The sequence below is a fragment of the Maylandia zebra genome, linkage group LG7 (assembly GCF_041146795.1).
Source record: "Maylandia zebra isolate NMK-2024a linkage group LG7, Mzebra_GT3a, whole genome shotgun sequence".
Taxonomy (NCBI): Eukaryota; Metazoa; Chordata; class Actinopteri; order Cichliformes; family Cichlidae; genus Maylandia; species Maylandia zebra.
Window position 1 is genome coordinate 55,611,707 of NC_135173.1, and position 24,942 is coordinate 55,636,648.

At 39.9% G+C, this 24,942-nt stretch overlaps 1 long non-coding RNA gene across 1 annotated transcript; it reads left to right on the forward strand.

Annotated features, from left to right (window-relative positions):
* Nucleotides 1-22,697, forward strand: LOC143419726 (uncharacterized). Its single transcript, XR_013099741.1, has 3 exons — nucleotides 1-183; nucleotides 9,991-10,202; nucleotides 21,956-22,697. It is a non-coding gene; the product is annotated as an uncharacterized LOC143419726 (long non-coding RNA).
* The last annotated feature ends 2,245 nt before the right edge of the window (nucleotides 22,698-24,942 follow it).

Below are 24,942 nucleotides of genomic sequence, written 5' to 3' on the forward strand. Positions count from 1 at the left end.
AAAAGATTTACCTCATAAATTGCAATTCAAATCTAAATCCTACATTTACTTTATTTGGGGTGACAATAACTGTGTCCTGTGGACTATTTGATACAACTAAAGATCAGCCTGAGCTGCTCTATGGGATGTGAGTGTCCAGAACTACTTTGAAAACACAGCAGAAAGGTTGACAAATATCAACAGGTAGGTCAGTTAAAAGTTTTTACAGCATTTTACCTTTTTACCTCAAAAACTCTGGCCACCTTTCATCTGCAGTGAGTGTACTCACATAGCAAAGTGACTCTGGAGCAAATACGTCTCAAATTTTTTCCATATTGTTTAGATGCTAAGTCCATTGTTTATTTTAGCTGCTAATGACAGCTGAGAAGTGTCCACCTTTATTTATTCTGGAGGAGGCTTTAAAACCTTAATGTCAATGAGTCAGTGAAGATGACTTCTGTCCAATGTCAGTGATACTGAAGTGAGTTATTGAGGATATGCTTAAGCTTGGTGCCAGTAAACACTGCTGTTTTGCCACGGTTAGCTAGCGTTAGCCTCTGCTAGCTACTGTTAGCTACTGTTAGCCAGCAATATGGGAAAGGTTGAGTATAATCAAATATAACCAAACAGTTTTTTGTTTAGTTTAAAGTGTGATTTTAAGGACATTCTAACCTAACATTAGCAGGCATTTGTTGCCGGTTTCCAGCCACTTACATAAAACGGTGTTAGTCAGAACATCTTACCTAGCCACTGTATTAAAATGTGGTGGGAAAACATGACAGCTTCCACAAACAGCAAACCCCGCCCTATTAGAATAATTATAAAAAGACATTATCATTTTTTCGATTAAGTAAATGAAAAAACTTCTGAGTGTACCTGTGATGGAGACTTTCGTCTGTGAAAGGTTGAGGGCCGGTGTTGTTTTGTATTCAAATTTGCATTCACGTCACATTCCCTCTGAACCTTTAAAGGCAGAAAAGTGATTAGGAGTCAAATAGAGGGACAACTTTAAATAGTTTATGAGCAGCTTAATGTATTATTATGGAGAGCAACGTCAAACCCAGATCCTGGTTATTGTGTTGTGCAAATATCAATAGAGTAACTTTCAAACATTCCTAATCTGGCTTCCTTGGCAGCAGGCGGTCACATGAGACAACGGCAGCTCCAAATTGTCACGATCAATCCTCACTCTTCTTTCTACTTGTCTTTCTCATTGTTTCTCTTCAGCTCTCTTGCTGTTTTTTCTGCGGCTCACACTCACCCTGCCGAAGGGTTACCGGATACTGTGAGTCTCTAAACTCTACCTGACAGGGTGTCGCTCCAAGCAACACGGCTAATGTTACGGCAGTGCTTAGGAGCCAGACAAGGGGTGGCAGTGAAAATAATGAAAGCTCACATTTGGTGTTTGAGATTACAGATGACATCTTACTTATTTTCTTTCTCCTTTTATCACTTCCCACATCTCTCGATATTAAAATGCTAGCAGGATATCTGTTGCTGGAGCCGGTCCGCAGTCTGCACATGTCACTACACTACAGACTGCAAAAACAGAAAGAGACAAGCGAGCAGCGTTGTACATGAAACCTTCCACCAGTATGAGTTCAGTTTGTAGCTCAAAGCTACAGTATGACTGTGGCAGTATGAGTGTTGTAGTAATCTTTGAAAATGACAAGGGGGACAGAAGGCAAAGAACAGGAGCAGAGAAGCCTTTTGTGCTTTGAAAGCTTCCTTCATGGTAAACCTCTCTCATCAAAGCTCTTCAGATCTATTTCATCCTCCGTGTCTCTCTAATTCCTGCCTTGGAATTTAGATTGATAACCTTTGAAGAGCGGCTTCATGGCGAAGACAACAAGGAGGAACATCTCTCTCTCAGCACCAGCAAGACGTAAAGGGCGCAAAGCTATCCAGCATTTTAGAGATGCCTGTAGTGTAATTAATTCAGAGTCTTCTTATCTAGGGGAATATAAAGACGGATCACGCAGACAGAGACTGTCCTGGATGGTGCTGTCAGCACCTCTCTGTGGCATGTCTGGGCCAACTTGTCTCTCCGCCTGTCTGAGGGCACTGAACCGTGATTGTTTGGCTGATATGAGCCAGATGATCCTCATTGTCACACCCTAAACTGAATCCTGACACGAACATAGCCTGAGGGTGAAAGACTACGGTCTGTCTCTCAACTCAAGGAAAGCTTCAAATAGTGATGATAGGATGGGTAAAATCCATAAAGGAGTTATCCAACACAAACATGTGCTCACAGTGTGTCCTTCTGTAATGATAAAATGTTTCTGTGACCAACTACCAGCATTTTTAAGCAATTTAAAGACATGTGCATCCTTTTACTTAATTTATACTACCCACAAAGGATACTATACCTCTGTAGACCAGCGGTCTTCAACCTTTTATGCACCACAAACCGGTTTATGTACGACAATATTTTCACAGATCAGCCTTCAAGGCATCACAGATAAATACAACAACATAAAACCAGTACCGTTACCAACAAAAAGAAGATTTATTCATAAGATTTATTGGCAGCGTGGCCATTTTCATTGACTTGTGCCATCTGCCTAGCAAATTTTACCTGTGCGGACTCATCTCCACTAAATGAAATCACTTGCCCGATCCTCTCTACTGTATTTATACTGTTGGTGCCTTTTAAAGTATTTTTAATGAATTTATATCAACAGTATTTTTTATGGTATTTGCATAGTTCGGTAGAGTTTGTGATGTGATACAGACTATCTCAGAAGTTTATTCTTCCTTGGATTTGGTCACTTCTGGCAATAAAATTGTAATATGGCAGCAGTCAAAATGCTATCACTAAGGCTTCAAAGAAACAGTGGGTAATCTCAAAGTGGCTATATATGTTTGGTTCTGCTGCACAGTACAACAGAAAATGAGCTCCAGGGGGTTAGCAACACAGCCCAGAAAAATTACTGGATGCTCCTTCCCTGCTCTGGAGGACTTGCACAGTCCCCGCTGCCTCAAAACTGCCACTAACATCATAAAAGCATCCATCTGGCCCTGGTCACTCAATATTTTAACTGTTACTATCAGGTAGATGGTACAAAACAAATAAAGAAAGGACCAAAAAAGCACCTAAAAGCACTGAAACACCTTGATCAGTCAGTCTGTTGGAGATTTGCTGCTGTCCTTGGCATCATTGCCCTGTTGCATGATCTAATTAAAGCTAGGCTTCAGGTATCAGACAGATGGCCTCATATTTAACTCTAGAACATTTTGCTATACAGAGGAGTTTGTGGGCAACACAGTGACTGCAAGGCGCCCAGGTCCTGTAACTGCCAAGCAAGCCCAAATCATCATCTCTCCACCACCATACTTCACAGCTGGTATACTGTACAGTGTATGCTTTAGTTTGTGGTGTTTGTCATGCCAAATGTGGTGCTATGAATTATGACCAAACATCTCCACTTTGGTCTCATCTGTTTAAAGGAATTGTTCCAGAAGTCTTGTGGTTTGTTTAGATGTAGCTCTGCTAACTGTGCCTCCATGGTCTTGTTGGAGAGAATGGATTTTTCTCTTGGAAACACTTCTAAACAAGCCATACTGTTCAGTTTTGTTTTAATTGGACTGTCATGAACTTTAACATTTATCATGCTAAGTGAAGCCTGTAGAGTTTGAGATGTAGTTCTTTGTTTGTTTGACTTTTCTTTACAGTTTCTCTGACAATTACACAGTCTGTCTTTGGTGTGAATTTGCTGGGACGTCTGCTTCAGAGGAGATTGGCAACTGTTATGAATGTTTTCCATTTGTAAAAAAAACCTTCTTCCAATAATTTGGAAATAGCCTTATAACCCTTCCAAGAATGATGGGCAGCAAGAATTGTTTCTGTAGGATCACTGCTGACGTCTTTCCACCTGAATGCCACGGACCAGCAAACTGCCAAAACTTCTGCTTTTATAGACGTGATCACACTTGCTCATACTCAGTTGATCAAGTGCATTTGATTAGCTGCTAATCAAAAGCCTTAGTATCAAAAGAAAGTAGATTTTCTTTTTGCCATGGTCTAGAATTAACTGTAACAGCAAATGGGATGTCAATTTTCTCTCCTGAAAAGTGAGCCCAAACAAAATATACTAAAATATAATAAGCAGAACAAATAGAAATAATTTAGGATAGTAAATGGTTAATGGACTGGTACTTTTTTTACTCAATATGAGCACTTTCTACAAGAATGAACTGCATCTTTAGGCAAAATGGCCACACTGTTAATTTTATATAGCTTTAAGCCTTAAAGGAGACCTAAATAACTGTCCTGTTTCCCCTGAACAGCAGTCTAATGACACAAACACCTGTGACTTGACATTTGCATTATTTGGTATTTTTATTTTTACTAGCTAAGCCAGTGAAGTACCTGTTCAGGCTACATATTGCACCTGGTATTGAATGGTAACAAAAGGATTCAAAAATTCAGACAAACCAAAATAACTCACCAAAGGCCACATAAGAACACTGATTTGACTCACCAGCGTTTTGGCTCAGTGTATCTTTCACAGTATACCGTTGCCTTTTAACTAAATCGATAAATCACACTGCGGATGAATCAAATTTCCTCTTCTTCAGCTGCAGAGTGAGCCTGAGCCCTTCAGTGTTTTCAAGCATTATTTGGTAAATATCTGGTATTTAGTATACCTGTCATCCTACTATGGAAAGCACACCTGCTCACATGCAAAGTGTGCCATGTGGCTGGGTCAGAGCTCAGTCAGATCACAGTCCCACCCCATAATAACAAAGCAACTCATAATTTGTTTGTGACCAGACTGAGACTGTTATTTATAAGAGACCTTTAAGATGTTGTTTTGTTTTGCAGTTTGGATCTTCACCAAGGGGCAAACAAGCCAAAGTCCAGTTTAACGGGACTTTTAAAAAAAAAAAACTTACTTCATGTTTGCCCCATTCCCCCTGGTTTGAAATCAAAACCTGTCTGTAAAGACATACTCAAAGAGGTGAGAAGTGTCACATTAATTGAAGTTTTAGGAATTCAGCTGAGCTTCTCATTTGGACCCGCCTTGGTATTAAAATCAAGCGACACATTGATCTAGGCTGGGCAGAAGAGCCATTGTTCTCTGCTCTACTTGAATTGGCTTATACTTTTCAGGCCACATCGCAATAAATTACAGTTAATAAAAGCTGCGTGTTGGTCGTAAATCACTCACCACTGCACAGTACTCTTTCACAAAGGAGTGGTTAACACAGTTTATCATGGTTCTTTCAGCTGGTCAAAGGTGGGAAGAAATCCAAGAGACCTCACAGCCAGCCAGCAGGTGCTGCCTTAGTGCCAGTGAAGCAGATGCGGGACCCTGTTTTCCCACCACAAACACGCCAATACAGATTAGCACTCTTTTCTACTTGTAAGAGTTCTCTTCCCTTTAAAAAAAGTTACTATCATAAAATACAAGGTCATTGTATAATTGGTGTGTTCCTATACTGAACCTAGCATGATTTATACAATTCGATTCAATTCAAATCACATTTTCATCAAATCACAGCCTCAAGCCTCAAGGCATATTGTAAGGTAAAGAACCTACAGTGATGGAGACAAAACCCCAACAATCAAGCTCTTGGTGACTGTGGGGAAGAAAAACTCCCTTTTAACAAGAAGAAACCTCCAGCAGAACCATGCTCAGGGAGGGGGAGCCATCCCCCTTGACCAGTTGACGGTGAGGAGAGGGATGCAGGACAAAAGATATATATAAAATATATAAATAATATATATATATATATATATATATATATATATATATATATATATATATATATATATATATATATATATTTATTAAGGGTGCAACGATATTCATATCGATATTGAACCGTTCGATACAGTGCTTTCGGTTCGGTACGCATATGTATCGAACAATACAACATTTATAATTTATTTTATCAACTTTCCTTCTGACGATGCTGTCTGTGTTGAGCGCTCAGTGAATCTGCGTTCGACTACTCCGCCTAGGCTGCACTGTCGAGCGCAGATCCACTGAGCCCTCAACACAGACAGCATAGTCAGAAGGATGAGCGCAGGGCAAGCTAGCAAGACAGAAGTTAAGCTCTCCTTGCAACATGGACCTCCCCCACCCTCATTCAGATCTGGCGTTTGGAATTATTTTGGTTTTCATGTGACGTATGACCCTGAAGGTAAGTGAGTCATGGACTAAAGTAAAACAGTATGTTGGATGTGCCATGCAATGCTCAATTACATGGGTGGGAACTAGTGTGTTAGCGCAGTTAGCTCGTTAACGTGTTGGCCGTCTAGCCCCACGCACAGGGCGATCGGCGGTAGCTCGTTAACGGAGATTTGCCGTGTTGTGGCGTTAAGGTCATTTCAACGAAATTAACCTGAAAACACTAGTGGGAACACAACGAATATGACTGCACATTTACGCCGACATCATCCTAGTGCAAAGACAAAAACAACAAGCATGCTACTAACTTTAGCCGAGTCATTTAGACAGCTGTTAGCACATGATTCTCCTTATGCTGCTGAGAATATAGCCCAGAAGAAGCGGATAGTATAGCTTTTATTTTGGAAAGAGACATTTCTCTGTAATAAACTCTCTTTTCCAAAGATGAGTGATTCCTCAATCAGATACAGGGCTTGCAATATCGCTAGCCCGACGTCCTGGGGCTAGCGATTTTTTTCAGTCGGGCTACCAAAATCTATCTCTGCCCTGCCCGTCGGGCTATTGTAGGAAGGAAAAATATATGTCAATGCTTTTGCATTCTTTCAGAAATGTAGCTGGGTAATTATGTCATTGGCATCGGTGAGCCACTGTCAATATGTGACATATTGAAATCGCGTTTGAATTTGCCCTTGTTTTTTGCTTTCACTTTGCAATCGTGCGAACTGTGTATAGAGAGCGACAGCACTGATTGGTGAGTGATGATAATTTGTGCACCAATTCCTCTGACATCGTCTTATTAATCGTTAGCTTACTATGCAAACATGACAAGTGAAATCTCCCGCAGCAAGCTTAAACATGTGAGAGGTTGATCGCGCAGAGAATCGCTGAGCTTATGTGAGTGCGTGTGTAAAAGCAGCAGGATATATATTTTAGTTCTGCTGAGCCAAATAAGACAGGTCAGGGTGAAGAAGTGACAGCCAAAGAAAAGCTTACCACAAAACGGAGAAGTTATGACAAATCAGACTATGAGGCAAAAAGAAAGTGCAGCTTTATGGTTTCATGGACAAAATAATTTCTGTGGCTGCAATATGACGAGCTAAATAACCAGGGCTGCACATAAGTGGTCCGCAGGTGCGCATTCGCTGTCAAAATAAAAAACACGCACAAGGGTTAGGGTTAAATTTAAAAACTGTACTTTTGAGTTAAAATATATATTTATAATTTTAATAAATGACAAATTAAAAAGGCATGAACATTTTTTTGTATCGAAAAAATATCGAACCGTGACACCAAAGTATCGAACCGAACCGAACCGTGAATTTTGTGTATCGTTGCACCCCTAATTACCTTATACTCAATCTTCATACTAAAATGTAATCAATTATGTCATGGGGTGTTGCTTTTGTCCCTAAAAGAGGATGCAAGTGATTTATTTAAAGTATGACGTTCACTCACCAGGTACTTTGCACACACACACACACACACACATACACACACGGAGTGGGGGACCATGGAACAATCAAATCCTTTGGAGACAAGTTGTTCAACTGAGCTGTAACACTGCAAGTTCACAGCATACGGTGCTTTATTGTCCTTTGTTAGCTCGAATGGGAACCATCATTTACAAAGTGAACATCCTGCTGTATTCAATGAGACTTGAAGTTGGACATCAGCAATTCAAAAAGTAGTTAGTCGAACATTAATTTTCTAATAGACATCATACCATAAGGCTTTTATCTGTAACCAGAGGAGTTACCCCCTGCTGCTCATTAGAAACAGAGCATGTTTAAGGCAGTCTTGCATTTGTTTCAGTGGCTAAACGATATCCTCCCCATAAAGTTGCTCACTGCTTTTCTGAACCTCCGTGAAAGTTTGTGTGGTGTCGTCACATCACTCTCGGGTAATTTATGTCTTTCCACCCTGCTGGCTCCTGGGCAATGTTACTCATGAACTCTACAGGAATTCAATGCACATACGTGTATGAGATTGTGGAGGAGGCTGAGTGGTGTTTAAAGGGAGATTGGAGTATATGGTGAAATCTCGGGATTTCCATCTGAAACATGCAGACTCTATTTTTTGTTTTATTTTGGGGTTTTTTTCTTTCTTTCTTTTTTTGTTTCTATTTCCTCACTAACCAGAAGTAATTACAGATACAAATTCAGACTTGTGGACAAGCACAGCTCTCAGAGTACTGCAGATGACAGACACATTGAAACCATGTGTTTCCACTCCTCGCTCTGAACCGGGGCAGTCTCCCAAAAATCCCCAGCACTAGTCCCCTGTGCCTGCCACCAAGCATAGAGTCAGCAGCAAGCTCAACTTAGCACTTCAAACCAGATTTTCTACTTCCCATGCCAAGCTGCTGCCATATCCCATTTTTCATCAGACCTTGACGGACCTAATATGGGAATCCATTATCACACCCATACTCTTTGCGGCTTTGCTCTGCTCTTTCTTCGGCCCCATCGACTGTCATGGATCCACAACATATGCCTCCGAGGCCCCCAGCACCCCGTCTAGTCCGTGCTGTCCCAGCCCTGGGTCATCCTCCGCTTTCGTCCCGTTCACCCTTGTCAAAAGACATTCTCGTTGTGTCAGTGTGCGAATAAGAGACAGTAGGTTCAATGTAATGGGCTGGAATTGAAATAAAAGAAGTTCTGTTGGGTAGCCACACTTGATTTTTGAAGGCTTTGAATAGATGTGCTTGTGCTACAGTTGCTTGACCTTTTTGTGCCCAAGTCTGTGAACAATCGCCGCTGTGTTTAGCGATTGTCAAACTCTCAGATGCTTCCTTTGCTATATAGTGGAAGAGTTGTACCGCTATACATAAATGTGGTCCACATATAGTAAATCTAACTGCTGTAGTCTTTGTCCCTTACACACACACACACACACACACACACACACACACACACACACACACACACACACACACACAGCGTCTGTTTCTCTCTGTGAACTCTTCACCCCGGCCGCCACCAGAAGCCTGTCATGCTAAATTATACCTGTGTTGGGTTTTTTTGTTTTTTTTCTTGCCGCCCTTCCCTCCAATTGACAGGCAGGCGGTGAGTTCAGAGATAAAGATTAACTCCCTGTTTATGCCTTGAATGTTTTCCTTCCACACTTTGCAATTAGATTACGACGGAAGGCTAGAAACTTCTACCTCGTTTAGGTTAAGCGAAGAAACATGGTGAGAAACAAAATGCAGCACTACCTCCATCATCTGCTAAGTGGTTAAGTAAATGAAATGAAATATGGCTGATTCATCCCCTTAACTCGGTTAAGACCACTGTTTATCATGTGAGTGTTCCCAGTCACACAATGCTGATTGGGACTTGTGTTTCTGTTTTATTTTAACCATCAGAGGTTTTAAAATCATCTCTCAATTGTGGGTCATCAAGACTGCTGGTGAATGGACTCATTTGTATCAACAGAATCAGGCTGTTCTTCTTAAATAACTAGCCAAACTTAGACTTAGGGACAAAATTACACCCACTGAAAGTCTTTTACTTCAAAGTTTCGTCCTCACTGTCAGCTTTGTGGTAACACTGACAGGTCTCTTGAACTGCCTGACAATTGGGTTTTGCCTTCAGAACTGGCTTAATTCTTACTGAGATAGATTCGACATAGATTCAGTTGTGGTGTTTAAACAATGCTCAGTTAGCACTGAGGGGCCCAGAGGGTGCCAAGAAGATATCACCCCACACCATTACACCACCATCAGCTTGAACTGTTGATAATAGGAACATGAAACATGCTTTCATGTTCTTTATGCCAAATTCAGACCATGTCATCTGGATGTCACAGCAGAAGTCAAGACCAATCAGATAGCTGGTAGATAACATTTTTCCCATCTTCTGTTGTCCAGTTTTTGATGAGGCAGTGAGAACTGCAGCTCGGTTTCCTGTTATGAGAAGTGGCACGTGGTGTGGTCTTCTGTTGATGTCGCTCATCTGCTTCAAGTTTCGATGAGTTGTGCATTCAGAGACGCTCTCCGGCAAACATCGGTTGTAACGAGTTTGACTTGCTAACAAATCAACCCAGTCTGGCCATTCTCTACTCAACCCTGACATCAACAAGGTATTTTCCCTGCGGCGAACTGCCACTCACTGAATATTTTCTCTCTCAGACCTTTCTCTGTAAACCCTACAGATGGCCATGCAGGAAATCTCAGTAGATCAGCTCTTTCTGAATTACTCAGTGTGCCGGTGACAAACACAATGCATTTAAAGATCTAAAAACCTTCTTTCTTCACTATTCTGATGCTCAGTTTGAGCTTCTACATAAATGAACAAACATATTTACTGCCATGTGATTCCCTGATTAGATGTTTGTACTAAAGATAAGCTGAACGGGTACCTAAAAAAAGCTATTGGGTATATATGCTTTTACTCAAATCTCACTTAGATAGGTTTTTCCTTTTTGTTTTTCAATGGTGCATCTCCATTGGTTGACTTTTCATACCTCAGATCCTTTTCAGTACACAGAGTTACCTAATTTATTTCATTTAGTTTTTATTTTTTGCAAAACCCACCACCCACATATTTGTGTAAAAGGAGATTAGAGTACAGAAAAGTTTGTTTTTTAACCACATGGAGGCCCTGGCCCTGTATTCCTGTACATCGCACCCACATCAGCAAAAAAAAAAAAAAAAAGTACAGAGAAGTGTCAACGCACATTTACAAGCATATACACATAGTGTTGAGAAATAAACAAGGTTCAGCTGTAAGCAGGAATTTTTATGCTTGTTTTTTTGTTGGTCCCAGCAGGGTGTTTTGGGAGTTGAAGAGGTGACACACACATGCCTTAAGATAAGATACCTTAAGCAAAGAGAGAATGACCTTTGACTGTGTCTGTTGGTCAAGACCCAGGCGTGAACCTCAAGCCCCAGGGCATGCTGGGAGTTAAACAAGGGGCCAGAAGGTCACTGACATGATAGAGGGGTTAAAGAGGGGTAACAGAGAAGCACTGCTCTTATTTTCCCCGTGATACAAATATTTTCTCCTTTAAAGCCCATTATAAATCATTATTAGGCTACATTGTCAGTCAGTTCACCACTTCAGTGCATACTGAAATATCTGAAGCATTACCAGATGGACTTTCATGGAGTTTCGGTTCAGATGTTTGTGCTACCCTGAGGAAGAATTGTTCGATGATCCTCTGACTATCACATGGTGTCATGATAACGTTAACACTGTTTTATGACATGCCTTGAGACATCATAATGGAATTCTGGCAAACATATTCACATTGTGATCTAGCACCACACACAGTTTTCAGCTACCAGTTTGAATAGCAATCGACTTGCTAAATCTTGGTTCTTGCATTACTATGATATTAAAGATTTGGAGTGCAACAGCATCAGTAGCTATTGGATAGAATTTGTTTGAGATGTTCATGGTCCCCAGTGAAAAACCTCTGGACTGACTCTGACTTTTTTTCTTGCTTTAACAGGATGTTTTTAGATTTTAATTAATCAGAAGGACAAAATTTGAATGTCAAAGCTTCGGCTGTAAATAGTGTTCTGTGCAAATAAGCAAATGTTGGCATGTTATCAAGCTAATCCTCTAAGCCTGTGGAGACAGAGAACAACACCTAGCTGTTATATGTATGCTATCATGCTAACATGTAAAGTGTAGCCTGCTGTTAGCATGGCTGCAGATTCGGTTGTTTAGTTATACAAAGAAAACAGGCTCCTGTGGTCAGTAATAGATTTCTTTTCACTAAATGGAAATACAAAAGTTTTTTTTATATTGACTTCTTCATCCATTGATTTGGAGCCGGGGTAGCTGCATGCCTTATGGAGCCTGCATGAGATGAGTCAATACAGTCTGAACAAGGTCCTCACATCACACACCCATAAATCCTCTTTATGACAGATTAGAGGGAGCAATGGCTTTTCCACTCGTTTAGCCATAAATACAGCAACACACTCAGCTGGTTTATGCCTCTCTCTTTAGATGATGGAATGGGTGAGCTGATGTTTATAACTGTCATGGACCAGCAGTGAATATGTCTCTTACTGGCTACGGTCCAGCTGAACTTCAAAGCAAAAAGAAAATAGAGCTGCTCTGTAATGGAAAAGCAAAACAGCTGTGTGCGATATGATTTAACTTTGTTCCTTCCAGAGAACGTTTTGTTGTGAGAAAGAACAAATAGTAAATGTAGGGAAAGTGCGTGGTTGCACGTAGCAAAGATAATATTTCCCACCCTAGTTTTTGAAAGTTCATGTCTCACATATTTTGGATCAGAGGAAATGAAAGCATACAGGCTTTGTGAGACAGAGAACAGGTTGGTATAGGAGCCAGGCGAGCCGTCAGATCTGATGTAGGCGTTTTTTCCTGACAGCTGTAATTCTCCAGCCTACAGAATTTCATCAACAGCAGTTGCATTTAAGCTGTGCCGCGGGGCAGCGGCCCTTTCAAGTCTCCTTCCTCTGACAGGTAGATTTATTAGTCCTGAAATTTGTACAGATCACACGTCACTCATGGCAAGCTGTCAGCGTGTCAGAGGGGCCTTCTGGCTTTTTTTAAGGTGGATCTGCCCAGAAGAGGTTTACTCATCACCTCCTTGTCTTTCTCCTGACTTACTCAGTTCATACCAACCTATTTTAAAAAATGAAGCACGCGGAAAAAGTCAGAGAGGAGTCTGAAAAATGTTGTTTTTTCAAGATAACCTTGGAGATCAGTAATGCTAATAAGAGACCATTCTTTGTGAGTGGAGGCTAATAAGGCAGCGTACTTCGAGGAAATGTCCCCTTTTTGCAATGCTAATGGCGCGTCACTACCAACGACCATGGCGGTCTTTTGTTTGCTCATTTTAGATCCTCTGAAGCTGAGCATTTTAGCCATCACTCACTTAGCTAGCCACACTCAAAGCCCCTCTTTTATCTTCTTTTTTACTCTAATATGGAACATCATGTACTGTTCAGTAAGAACCTTGCAAGTGGCACATTAACCTTGTCAAGAAAATGTTCATCAAGGTCACAGATGAAGTGACATGTAAGCTTATTTTTCTCATACTTCAATGCTTCAAAAGAAAGCCGTGGCCACACTGAAATATAAAAATAAAAAACAAAATTCTGACTTTTTCGGATCACACACCAAATGTGTCAATGTCGACTTTTCACAGAACATTGTGAACCCAAGTTGAGACTAAATGTGGAGAGGCAGAGAAATTGTTTCAGCGAGCTAATTGACCTGAAGTAATGTCCGTTTGCGTATCTGGTGTAAAATGGTATTATTTGACTATTTCCGTATTTCATGCCAATGAAATGCTAGAAATTGACCAACTAAATCTTAAACAAGCAAACTTCTTGGATGGTCTGTGCCACACAGCAAATCATTTTATTTGTCAGATAATTGCTTAAAATCCTCTAAAATGCACCAACAGCACAAACACACTAGCTAAGCGGACGTCAATTAGCAGACGTGACGAATATGCTTGTGCTGGTGCATTACATGTACAGCATGTACATGATATCATGATTGACTCTTTGTCTGGTTGTGTTTTTTGACATTCTCTCACTGATCAATTCAAAACTAGCTGTGAAAAAGTTGCCGGAAATTCACAGGAGGCATTGACTGCACTGAATTGGCCGATCACAATAACTGTGGGCTGCATTGATGTCCCCGATGTGTGGTTACATTTCTAGCCTTCCTGTCGGATTCGGGTCAAATCTGACTGATTTACAACTTAAAACACTCATAAGTATTGTGTTTTACATCTGATTGCCTCAAGGCCTTATATCTTCCACACTATGCGCTTGAACATATAAAAGTGATGGTCACCTCTTTCATTGAATTTTGAGTGTTTTAATCAACCTTGTTATATCTGTGGTGTTACCGGTCACAAGTGACATAGAAAATGAGTGGGAATCCACTCAACCCACCCCACTGCACTCACAAAATGATCAGCATACTTAATCGAACTTGATTAAAAAAGATTTTAAAGATTTAGCAGATTGGGATGTTAGCATCTTAGCATAGCTAGCTGAGCTAGCTAGATGATGTGCTATGTTCTGGCTCAAGTATTTCTAAAAATGAAAGAAGAAAAACTACATCATTTGTATAATTTGCATGTAAAGCTCTATCAAAAGTAGAAGAGGGGAAAATCTAATGAACATATTCGATTTTTATATCTGTCATCATTCTTGACAATTTAAAGAAATTCAAAACCGATTCTGCTTATAAAACAGCTTTAAAAGGTTTGATAGGTTGAAGTTGGACAAAGAACACTTTGGGTAATAATGCTCATGTTTGTCTTCATTTCCCCCATTAATCACTAAGTCTGTGATCACTGGGCTTTCATTTGAACCTCATGTGCACATTTAATTGCAAATTTGTGTGTAACAAACCCAGACTGTAAAGAGAAAAAGAAAAACAAGTGTTGCTTCAGGCAAACACATTTATTTGAGCTGCCTTCAAAATCCAAACTATCGACTGTGTCAATTTGCTATTTCAGTCCCTACAACATTTACATTTTCCTAAAACAGCCTGTCATATTATCAGCAGAATTATAGCCAAGTGCTGAGAAGGGGCAAAGAAAAGAAGAAAAATCACAAGCAACAGTTAGGAAAAAGGAAAGAGTAAGATCGAGCGAGAGAGAAAGCACTCTGGGGTCTTTCTTTTAGTTCCACATCTGGCCCTGATATTTCAGAGTTAATTAGTCATGCAGGGGTTGTGTGTAGATAAATCTATCATCCCGCGGTGCACAAACCATTTGAGAAATGAAAGGAAGTGAGGAGATATACACAGCCCAGGCTCCTTCATAAATCACTGGCCCAGATTAAAAACAGACACAGCCGTGATGAGAGGGAAAGATCAGGATGAGGCTGGCCCTGGACTTTTTCACACAACACCACAGCTCCATGCACGCACATACAGGATATGCATTTTACTTCAGGGAACAGTGGTGCTCGTACTGCAAAGAGGTACTTCTCTCATTGCCAGGATGTGTGTGAAAAGGCTGAAGAGTAACCTATCAGTATATTGAGCCAGCTATAATACTGGGACTCAAAGCAAACACATCTATTGATTAGCTGGTCATTTAGTTTCGCCGTAAGATCCAGTCCTTCAAAGCAAAACACCAACATGGCGACAGCAAAAAGCTCCCTCAGCTTGAGGTGTCACACTGAGGTCAATGCTCTGGTCACGCCAGGAATGACAGGGTTTGGTCACTTTTAATCTGTTTAGCATGACTAAAATAATTTCAACCGTGCAATGCACTTGCAATCTTGTTGCCTTGCAATGGTTGCTTCGAACATGAGGACCAGGTCTGCAACCACTTGCTGTCAGCTGTCTTCAAAGCTGCTTTGGTGTGTCAAGATGGCAATAAAATGGCAACAAGCAGAAGTCAGTCTGCTATCAGTTTGTGATTGAATGGGGTCAAGCTGGCAATTGCTTGGAATCTGTTTGTGATTAACTGTAATAAATCACAATAAGCCATCTGCTGCAAATCTGTTACCATCTCCATACTCCATACATCTTGATGCAAATCCATATCAACTACTTTCATTCCAGACAGAACCTGATGGATGCAAAACAAATAAATTCTTCTACAAAAGTGACGTAGTTGTTGCAGGATGGGAATGTAACTGCAAAGTGACATAGGTGCTTGGCAGCCTTGCTTTTACATAGGAATATAAGAAGAATACAACCAGTTGGCAACCAGCTAAGTTGAGACCTGTTGTACAGAGACGTGTCGCAGATGAGTTGCACTCATCAGCACAGACTCACTCACATAGACTGCAACATGTTGACAATCTGTCGGCATTCATGCTGTTGGTTGTCAGACCACAACTGTCTGAAGACGCCCACCAGGCAACCTAGTAATAATTATAATAATAATGGATTGGATTTATATAGCGCTTTTCAAGGCACCCAAAGCGCTTTACAATACCACTATTCATTCACTCTCACATTCACACACTGGTGGAGGCAAGCTACAGTTGTAGCCACAGCTGCCCTGGGGCAGACTGACAGAAGCGAGGCACATTGCTATGAGACACAATATAGCTAGTTGTGTAACTCATGCTAAAGGCAAACTATTGAAAAGCAGCAATAAAGAAGTCCAAAGACTGCTGCACATTTCTTATCCGTGATTGGTCACTCATGGATTGCAAGAGCAACAGCAACTGAGAAGTCATGGCAGGACAAAAAACATTTTCCAAACAGGCTACCATTAAAACACTCAAAACAGTTAACAGGCTGCTTCCAGATGAAAAAGGTCAGCTATTAGTCTTTCTACTTTTTGTTTTTTTAAAGCATAAAGTACAGGTTTTATATTGATATGAATGCTGAAATGTCAAAAAATAAATAAATAAATAAATGTCATTTATTTTTCAGTTCCTCTTTTCAATGTCTAGTTTTTTTTGTATATTGATGATGTCCTCAGTGTTAGACTGAATGGAGAGAAAAAGAATTCATCTCCACAGAGAAATAAAACTGCTGAGCTGGCCAGCATCCAGTGATCCATGCTTTGTTCCAGCGTGACAAGATCAAAGGTACGGACAGAGAAAGGCATCACATTTGCCAAATAATAACAGCTGGAAATCAAAGTAATTTGCAGGGTTTATGTGAATCTATTGATCTGGACAGAGAGGATTTATGTGCTGAGCCACCATTTATTTTCTTTTAAAGGAAATAAGTTGCTCCAACTTCAACAGTTTAGATATTTTCACATACTTAACCTCTTAACATTCACAAGGTCACCAGTGAAGCACTAGAGCTAGGGTTTAGGTTACACTGCAACCGCATGCTAAAGAAATGGTTTCAGAAACTCTTATCTGATCTGGTGGAGGTAAAGAGTCCAAACTTAATATTAAATGCATTATAGTAAAATCAAACAAGCACTTCTTAGTGAAAAAAAATGAACCAACGGCAAGAGACAAGACTTGGAAAACTAAACTGATAGAGTAATATTAGAGGAAACGTGGCTTCCAATAAATCCTTGTTTTTGGACAGATTTCTGCTTGAAGAATCTGATTCTGATGGTGGGAGTGAGGATCGGTTTCCCTGGATCAGGCACATATTTCTTGGATCTGTCCATCTGTTCAGCTTTTTTTTGGAAAGAAGTGGGATGTAGGGCTGGGCGATATGACCCAAAATTCATATCTCGATATTTTTTTAGCTGGATGGCGATATAAGATATATATCTCGATTTTTTTTTTTTAAAGCCATAAGTTAAGAACAAAAAGAGAGTTCTAGTCACACTGTGTCCCAGATGTCACACGGGCACTTTTATTTACATACAGCATAGATGTACATGAAGAAATTACTCAAAAATAAATTATCAGCATTTATTAAATAATCATGGTCCATAAATAAAAGAAAATGTTGTTTTTGTGCATAACAAAAAGCTCACAATTGTGCAGTCAAAATGTAAACGAATAGACGCTGAGCATAGTAACAAAGAGACAGATTTCACAGCTGCACCACGTCTCTGAACAGGTGCCATTTGTGGTCCTTATACACACACAGTACGTATCACTCCGCGAGGCTCCTCCCCGGTAGCCGTAATCCTCCGACATCAAGCCGTGCAGCTCCGTAGCTTAGCAAAGTCATATTAAAAAATTTTTTGACAGATTGCTGAGTGCTGTGTACCACATAAAATCGGTTCGCGGTCAGTAAGCACAACCAGAATTCATACATAAGGCGCACTGTCGAGTTTTGAGAAAATGAAAGGATTTTAGGCCGTCCAGCCCCTCCGGGCTGCATGTCGTTAGCTCGTTAGCGCGGTTAGCTCGCTAACACGTTGACGCCGTCCAGCCCCACGCACGGGGCCATCCGCGGTAACTCGCTAACGGAGATTTTCCGCTTTCATCTTGTCATTGCCTTGTCATTGTCAGGTGAAGCTATGGGGGAGGCGGAGTTGTGTTCAGTGAAGGAGAGGCGAGGCAGAGTAACGTTGCGTAGAGACAAAAGTGGACGAAAGAGAGGCAAACCTGCGGCTCCACAAGTATAATTATAACGTAACATAGACTATATCGATATAAACGATATTGTCACATCTTATATCTCGTATGAAAATATATCGATATTTTTAAAAAACTCGATATATCGCCCAGCCCTAGTGGGATGTCTCTTCTCAGAGATCCTGGACCTGAACTCGTTTCTCTACCTTGGTAATGTCCCCAAAAAGCCTCGGTGAAAAGCAAACAGTCAGCTCAGGAAATAGCCACCACCACCCTCATTAGCAGTATAGCCAAATCTTTCTTTTCATGAAAGTAAAATCGCTTTTAGCCTCCAATATATACTGAAAAAAGTGGGACTGCCGGAAAAAAAAATTTCTTCAAGTGCTGTGAATTTTATATTTGAACTTTATTTTTATTCAATTTTATTTAATGTGCTGCTGCTGCAGACCCCTTCTGCTATCTCAGTGAAAAAAAAAACATGCAACATAAAGGGTATCCCATGGAAAAATATCAACTATTTATATTATTTTTCAGTTTTAATGAGCTGATTGTTAACATGGCTGAGACTTGTTTGAAACTGTATACACTGTAATAATTAGGGTGAACAACAGAGACTCAAAAACCATCACAGCAACTGCCAAAAGTTGCTTTTCTTCTCACTCCAAATCCTCTAACTTACCTAGATCATTTTTCATTCGCTCTTTCTCACATTCCTGTCATCGTTCTTTCTGCTCCTTCCTGTCATTCGTCTCCTTCCACTGAGTGATAAACTGTAGAGATGAAGCGCAGACTCCGTGGTCACCGTATGTTTATGAGACCTCTGCTGCTGAGTTTGTTCTACTGTGTAAACATTCAACAGCTCCTTTAACTAATGTTTGTGCCATAAGCATGGAAATGTGACCGAATAAGAGTTGAGCCCTGGGCTATTGTTGAAATTTCTTATGGAAAAAAATAATAAATCCCCAAATGAAACTGGTTGAACAGCTATAAGGTCAAAGGTCAAAATGAGCAAGCTTGGACTGTGGATGAGAGAAAAAAGAACTTCAAACTAAGTTCCTTTTTCCTTACTGTCTGTTCCAAGTGGACAATGAAAATGCAATAAAATACCAAGTTTTACTTCAGGAAAAGCAATTTAATGGAACAAACCTCAAATCAAATCCCACACCAATTAAATCACAGAATTATTCATCAGGGAGAGGGGTGAATGTGTTCGTCTATCGTAGTTTAAGGATCAACATGCAGGATTCAAACAAAAGTAAACCTTTAATAAAGTTGATCCAAAAACCGGACCAAACTGAAATACAAACGTCTTCACAGGTAGCCAGGAAACGGAGCGCCAGAGGGGATACAAGATATTAGGAAAGAGACTAAGAGGAATGTCAGGAATAGTAATATATATACATGAGGTAATCAGGGAAGTGGTAACAGCTGGGGCAACAAGACACAGTTGTAAACAAGACAATGACACAGGAAACAAAAAAGACACAGGAGTAGTTAAAAGAATAAAGTGGATAATAAACTAAATCCACTGAAACCAGAAAACGTGAAGTGTGAAAAAGTCCAAACCTCAAATAATAATTACAAAGAAAAATCAAAGAACATAAAACCTTTTAAAGTATACTTTAATATTATCATTATAATCCATATTTATCTAGGGACCGAAGATACAAGTACATTCACCGGTTTGATTGCTCTCCTTTGTATTCTTATTTTGACCCTGACGTTTTTAAAGCTTTCACATTAACTTAATATTAAAAGCTATTGGTTCAGCATTTATGCCTCCACTGTCCTGCATTTGGGAAGTCAGTGTATCTGCCATATGTGCTTCCTTTACCATATCTGAACTTCTCCAGGAAATCATCACTCCACAGCCTTGGGAATACCCTGGGAATACAAGTCACAATGTTTCTGACGTCATGTCTTCAACATGGTTTGCTCTATTCCATGCGTGGCTTTATATCACAAGAGGAGGATTTTAGAAGCAGAGTGTTTAGTATGCAATAGTATTTTATTCTGAAAATCAGCTCTATTTCATTCCTGTGTCTGATTTCCTCCCTCCTCATCTGCAGTTTCCCTAAAAAAAAAAAGACCTGGTACAAATTTTATCGATGCTGAGTGGAGAGTCGGTTCTGCGATGCTTCTGATATGAGCTGCAGTTTGTCTGGTGTAAAACACAACTGTCTCGAGTGAGTACAATCAGCTTTGGGGCCAAAGATCAGTTACAAATGTGAGCGTCAACTCATTTATGTCTTAATCAAAAGTCTGTTTTGATGTCAAGTTAATGTCAAGACTAAGTGAAAAAAATGCAATACTCACAAAATTTAATGCTGTTTCTAAACTGATTTGAAACGTTGAGGGGAAAAATCAATAGGTGAAATTTGAACTAGAAGACAGGTGAAGGATAAAAGTGCTGACCTCTAAATCACCCCAGCCTTTAATTTAAGGTTAGTTTGAGATTTATAGTTTCAGGGAATTACGATGGGGTTCAGGTTATAGTAAGGTTGAGGGTTAAAAAAGGGACAAGGTCAGAGGTTAAGCTGGGGGAAAGTGCTGAGTATTATCAGGAACGTGTGTTGTAGAGGGGCAGCAAGAGGCAGTGTAACGCTAAAGTCTCCGGCGTTCCTCAGAAAGCACAGAGCCATGAAAAAGTATTTGCACTCTTCCCGATTTCTTCCTTTTATGCATTTTTTTCATAATTAAATGTTTCAGATCATCAAATAAATTTTAATATTAGACAAGAACAACCAGAGTAAATATAAAACACTATTTTAAAATAATAATAATCTTATTTATTAGGGAAAAAACACTATCCAAACCTACTTGACCCTGTGTGGGAAGAAAAACATGCCCACCTCATTAAATTATGAATAATGAATCAAATGTTTTGGAAATCTGAGTTCAACTTCACTAGCCATACCCAGCTATCTGACAAAGAAAAGAAAGCTCAAAGACCTCCAAAGGCAGCACATCGTGCCACAATGTAAAGAAATTCAAGAACAGACAATAGATAACAAAAACAAAGGGATGGACTTTAGTCTGAAAGGGGGTTACAAAGCCATTTGTGATGCTTTAGGACTCCATTGAACCATTGTAGAAGCCATTATCCACAAATGGAGAAAACTCATTCAAGATTGCATTGACAACTCTAGAAGGTCAGAAGAGAGCTCAAAGCAACATTTAAACAACTGCAGGCTTCTCTACTCTCACATGTGGTCAGTGTTCATGATTCACCAATAAGAAAGAGACTGGGCAAAAATGAAAAGAAAAGAAAATGATATCAACAGTCAAACATGGTGGTGGTAGTGTGATGGACTGTGGCTCCTCTGCTGCTTCAGGACATGGATGAATTGCCATAATTGGATTCTGCTCTCTACCAGAAACTCCTTAGAGACAATGTCCGGCCACCAGTTTGAGGCCTGAGGTTCAAGTGTATTTGGGTTATTTAGCAGCAGCAAGTCCGCCCCTGAATGGCTCAAAAAATAACACCGAAAGTAAGATTTAGGAGTGGGCTAACCAAAGTCTGGACTTAACCAGATTGACATGTTTTGGCATGACCTTAAACATTTATGTTTGAAAACCCTTGACTGCTTTTTTGCTGCCAAGGGTGGCACAACTAGTTATTAGGTTTTGGGGCTGAGTAATTTATATTTATTTATTACTTTTCTCAATAAATGAAATCATTCTAAAACTACATTTTTTATTTACGTTTTTAGTACAGTTACTATTGTCTAATATTTAAATTTGTTTGACGATTTGAAACATTTAAGTGTGACAAATGTGCAAAAAAACTAAGAAATCAATTCATTTTTAACAGCAGTGTAGATCAATATTGTTATCCATTAAAAATGCAGATCAGCAAGATCCTGATTGTAGCATAAAGTAATCTTATGCTTCTCTTTTTCCATGTACTGTCCCGCAGGACCAGAGCGGACATGTAAGACAGCTGATAGCCATCTGACCGGGAAACACTAAATCACAGATGAAACAGCAAGAGGGAAACTGTAAATCAGATATTACAAAGAGCCTGCTGAAAGCGCAGGAACATTGCTTCGCCATGAGATTGTCCCTCATACACTGCCTTCAAAGCTGGCTCAGGCAGGAAGCAGTCATTCCTATTTCCTGTCTACGCCACCCAGGGACCATGGCACAACGGAGGTGTGAAGGAAAATCACTTCTTTTTTTTTATGGTTGGATATATTAATTCTCCCAAGGACACGCATATCTATTGTGATTGTACTCATGACTGAGCCGATGAAAAGAGATTACAATAGCACAGGAATCACATTTGTATGTATGTGAACTCTGGGCGTGATAAAGCTGTTGTCGTGGAAACACTGATGATGGGTTTGTTGGTGTCATGGTTGGTTTGGTTGAAAGTTAAACAAAGGAAGACAAAGGTCTTTTCCAAACTGTACAAACCCCTTGTATAACTGAGTGTATTTATGTGCCAGCACACATACTGTATATAAGTGTATATTTTGTTTTTGTGCATGTAAATACCAAACAACAATAAACATGTTCAGTGTACTTGTAAAAATTCCAAAATAAAAAGACAAGAAAATACATTAAATAGTTAGCTAAATGCTAACATGTTGCTTATTTAGCCTCCAATAGCATGCCAAAGCTTGTAATTAGTTGTGGCTGTAGCTCAGGAGGTAGAGCAGGACATCTGGTGGTGGTTTGATCCCTGGCTGCTCCAGTCTGCGTGCTGAAGTATTCTTGGGTAAGAACTTGAACCCCAAGTTTCTCTCTGATTTGTTGAGTGGAGTGTAAATGTTTGATAGAAAGCACTTAAGTAGAAAAAGCATAGAAAAAAGTACTTGTATGATTGGGTGTGAATGAGGCATGTTGTATAAAATACTCTGAGTGTTCAACAAGAGAAGAAAATCGCTATGTAAGAAGTAGTCCATTTACCTTTTAATTTTGGGAATATTAATTATAAACAATTGAAATCATAACGTTAACAATTCATACCAAGAATCCTTTCAGGTAAACAACAGAAGAAGCTTAAAATTTTTGCTGGAACAAGTACCACAGTCTGAGTATATATCCTGTAATCCTTAGTTACAGCCATGATTGTAGAGACTGTACTATAGGTATACATTTACTAACACTGGACTAACTTGAACACTTTAAGACAGGCAGTTAATTTCAGTAGTGACAGACACAATCTAACATGAGCAGTGCAACGAGCGGGTAATCCTCTAGCAAAGATAATATACCGTATTTTTCACAAAATAAGGCGCACTTAAAATCTTTTAATTTTCTCAAAAATCGACAGTGCGCCTTATGTATGAGATCTGGTTGTGCTTACTGACCCCGGACTGATTTTATGTGGTACACAGTGCTCAAAAATCTGTCAAAAATGTTTTAGTACGGCTTTGGTAAGCGACGAAGCCGCTGTCGAAGCATTACAGCTACCGTAGTCACGATCCTCACGGAGTATAATCCAGGTCCAAACTCCACTTCAGGTCCCAAAGTCAAACGAACACTGCGGCATTAGTTAAAAACTGTCTAAATTCTTTCATCTTTAATGAAATGATCAGCAATAAAGTTTAACATCCAGGCATCCATGAAAACTGAACTTATTACATTTAACGGAGTTAGCAGGAAGTTAGCTCGCTAGTTTCCACCTAAACATGATATGCCATGTTCTGACTGAGAGATTTCTGAACAAATTAAAACGTACAGCTCTGCTCTCACTTCCAACATAAATGAAGACGGAAAACTAAACAGCAGTGACGTTTGTAAGGTTACTGAAGTTGGGCTAGCTGGTATAATGATGTGCTACGTGATCGCTAGCGACACAGGTATGTTAGCATAACATAAACACAATGAAGCTGGAGGATGAACGCTAACCTTTTTCCACTCAATAAAAGTTCCCGATGGTTAGGGACAAATGCAATCACATGGCAGGATGCTGTAAACGGACCAAACTTCAGTCAGGAGAACAACTGAGATAATCCATCCACAATACGAGGTTAGTTGTTAATGTACTGCAACAACACGGGATTAGAACAACTCTGAGAGAATTCAACATGGTATCAATGGTATGGAAATGGAGGAAGCAAGAAGGATGAGTTGAGTAGTAGTAGATAAGTTTGACTTATCTGACTGTTTTGTTTCACTTAATGCACCTTAAAATCGGGTGCGCCCTATGGTCCGAAAATACGGTAGTAAAAATGTAGGTTTTACGCAAGTGTTTCTCTCCAGAAACAGCATGGCAGTTCACATCGATGAGAGGAGAACTGGTATGCTTTCAGCTGAGCTCCATTATTGCAAAGTGTGCTACCTGTTGTAAACCAGGTGTTTGATTATTGTTTGTTTGCTTTCCAATATGGTATGTAAAAGAGAGAGAAGCAACGGATGGAAGTCAGTTTGTGATGATCCAGAGTGTGCACACTGTTGAGAAAAGACAGATGCTTTTATCTGCTGTGCAGGTTTTATTTTGGACCACTGTGTAGAGCTGTGACGACACAGTCACACTGTACATAAGCTATAGCATAATTAGCAGTAAACTGCCTATTTTAAACCTTTGTAAATCATATTTGTATGAATCATTTAAATACTCTTCTACCCAAAATTTTAAAAGACACATACATAGGGCCCCATTTTCAGACTCTCAAAAGCGAGTAGTTGAGAGTGCATCGTAAATGGACAAAATGAACCAAAGCATACGGCAAAAGAAACAAAAGAGTAGACTTGTAGTCAAGACCGCCTAAACCAAGACCAAGACCAGAGGGTATGGAGACCAAGACAAGACCAAGACCGAGTCAAGACCAAGACAAAGTCGAGACAAAAAAGTCTTTAAAATGCATGTTTTTGCGATGCACTTGCACAGCCCTCCTCACCGCTGTCTACTGTCTCACTCACTTACTGAGAGGACAGACGCACACTCCACTTGAC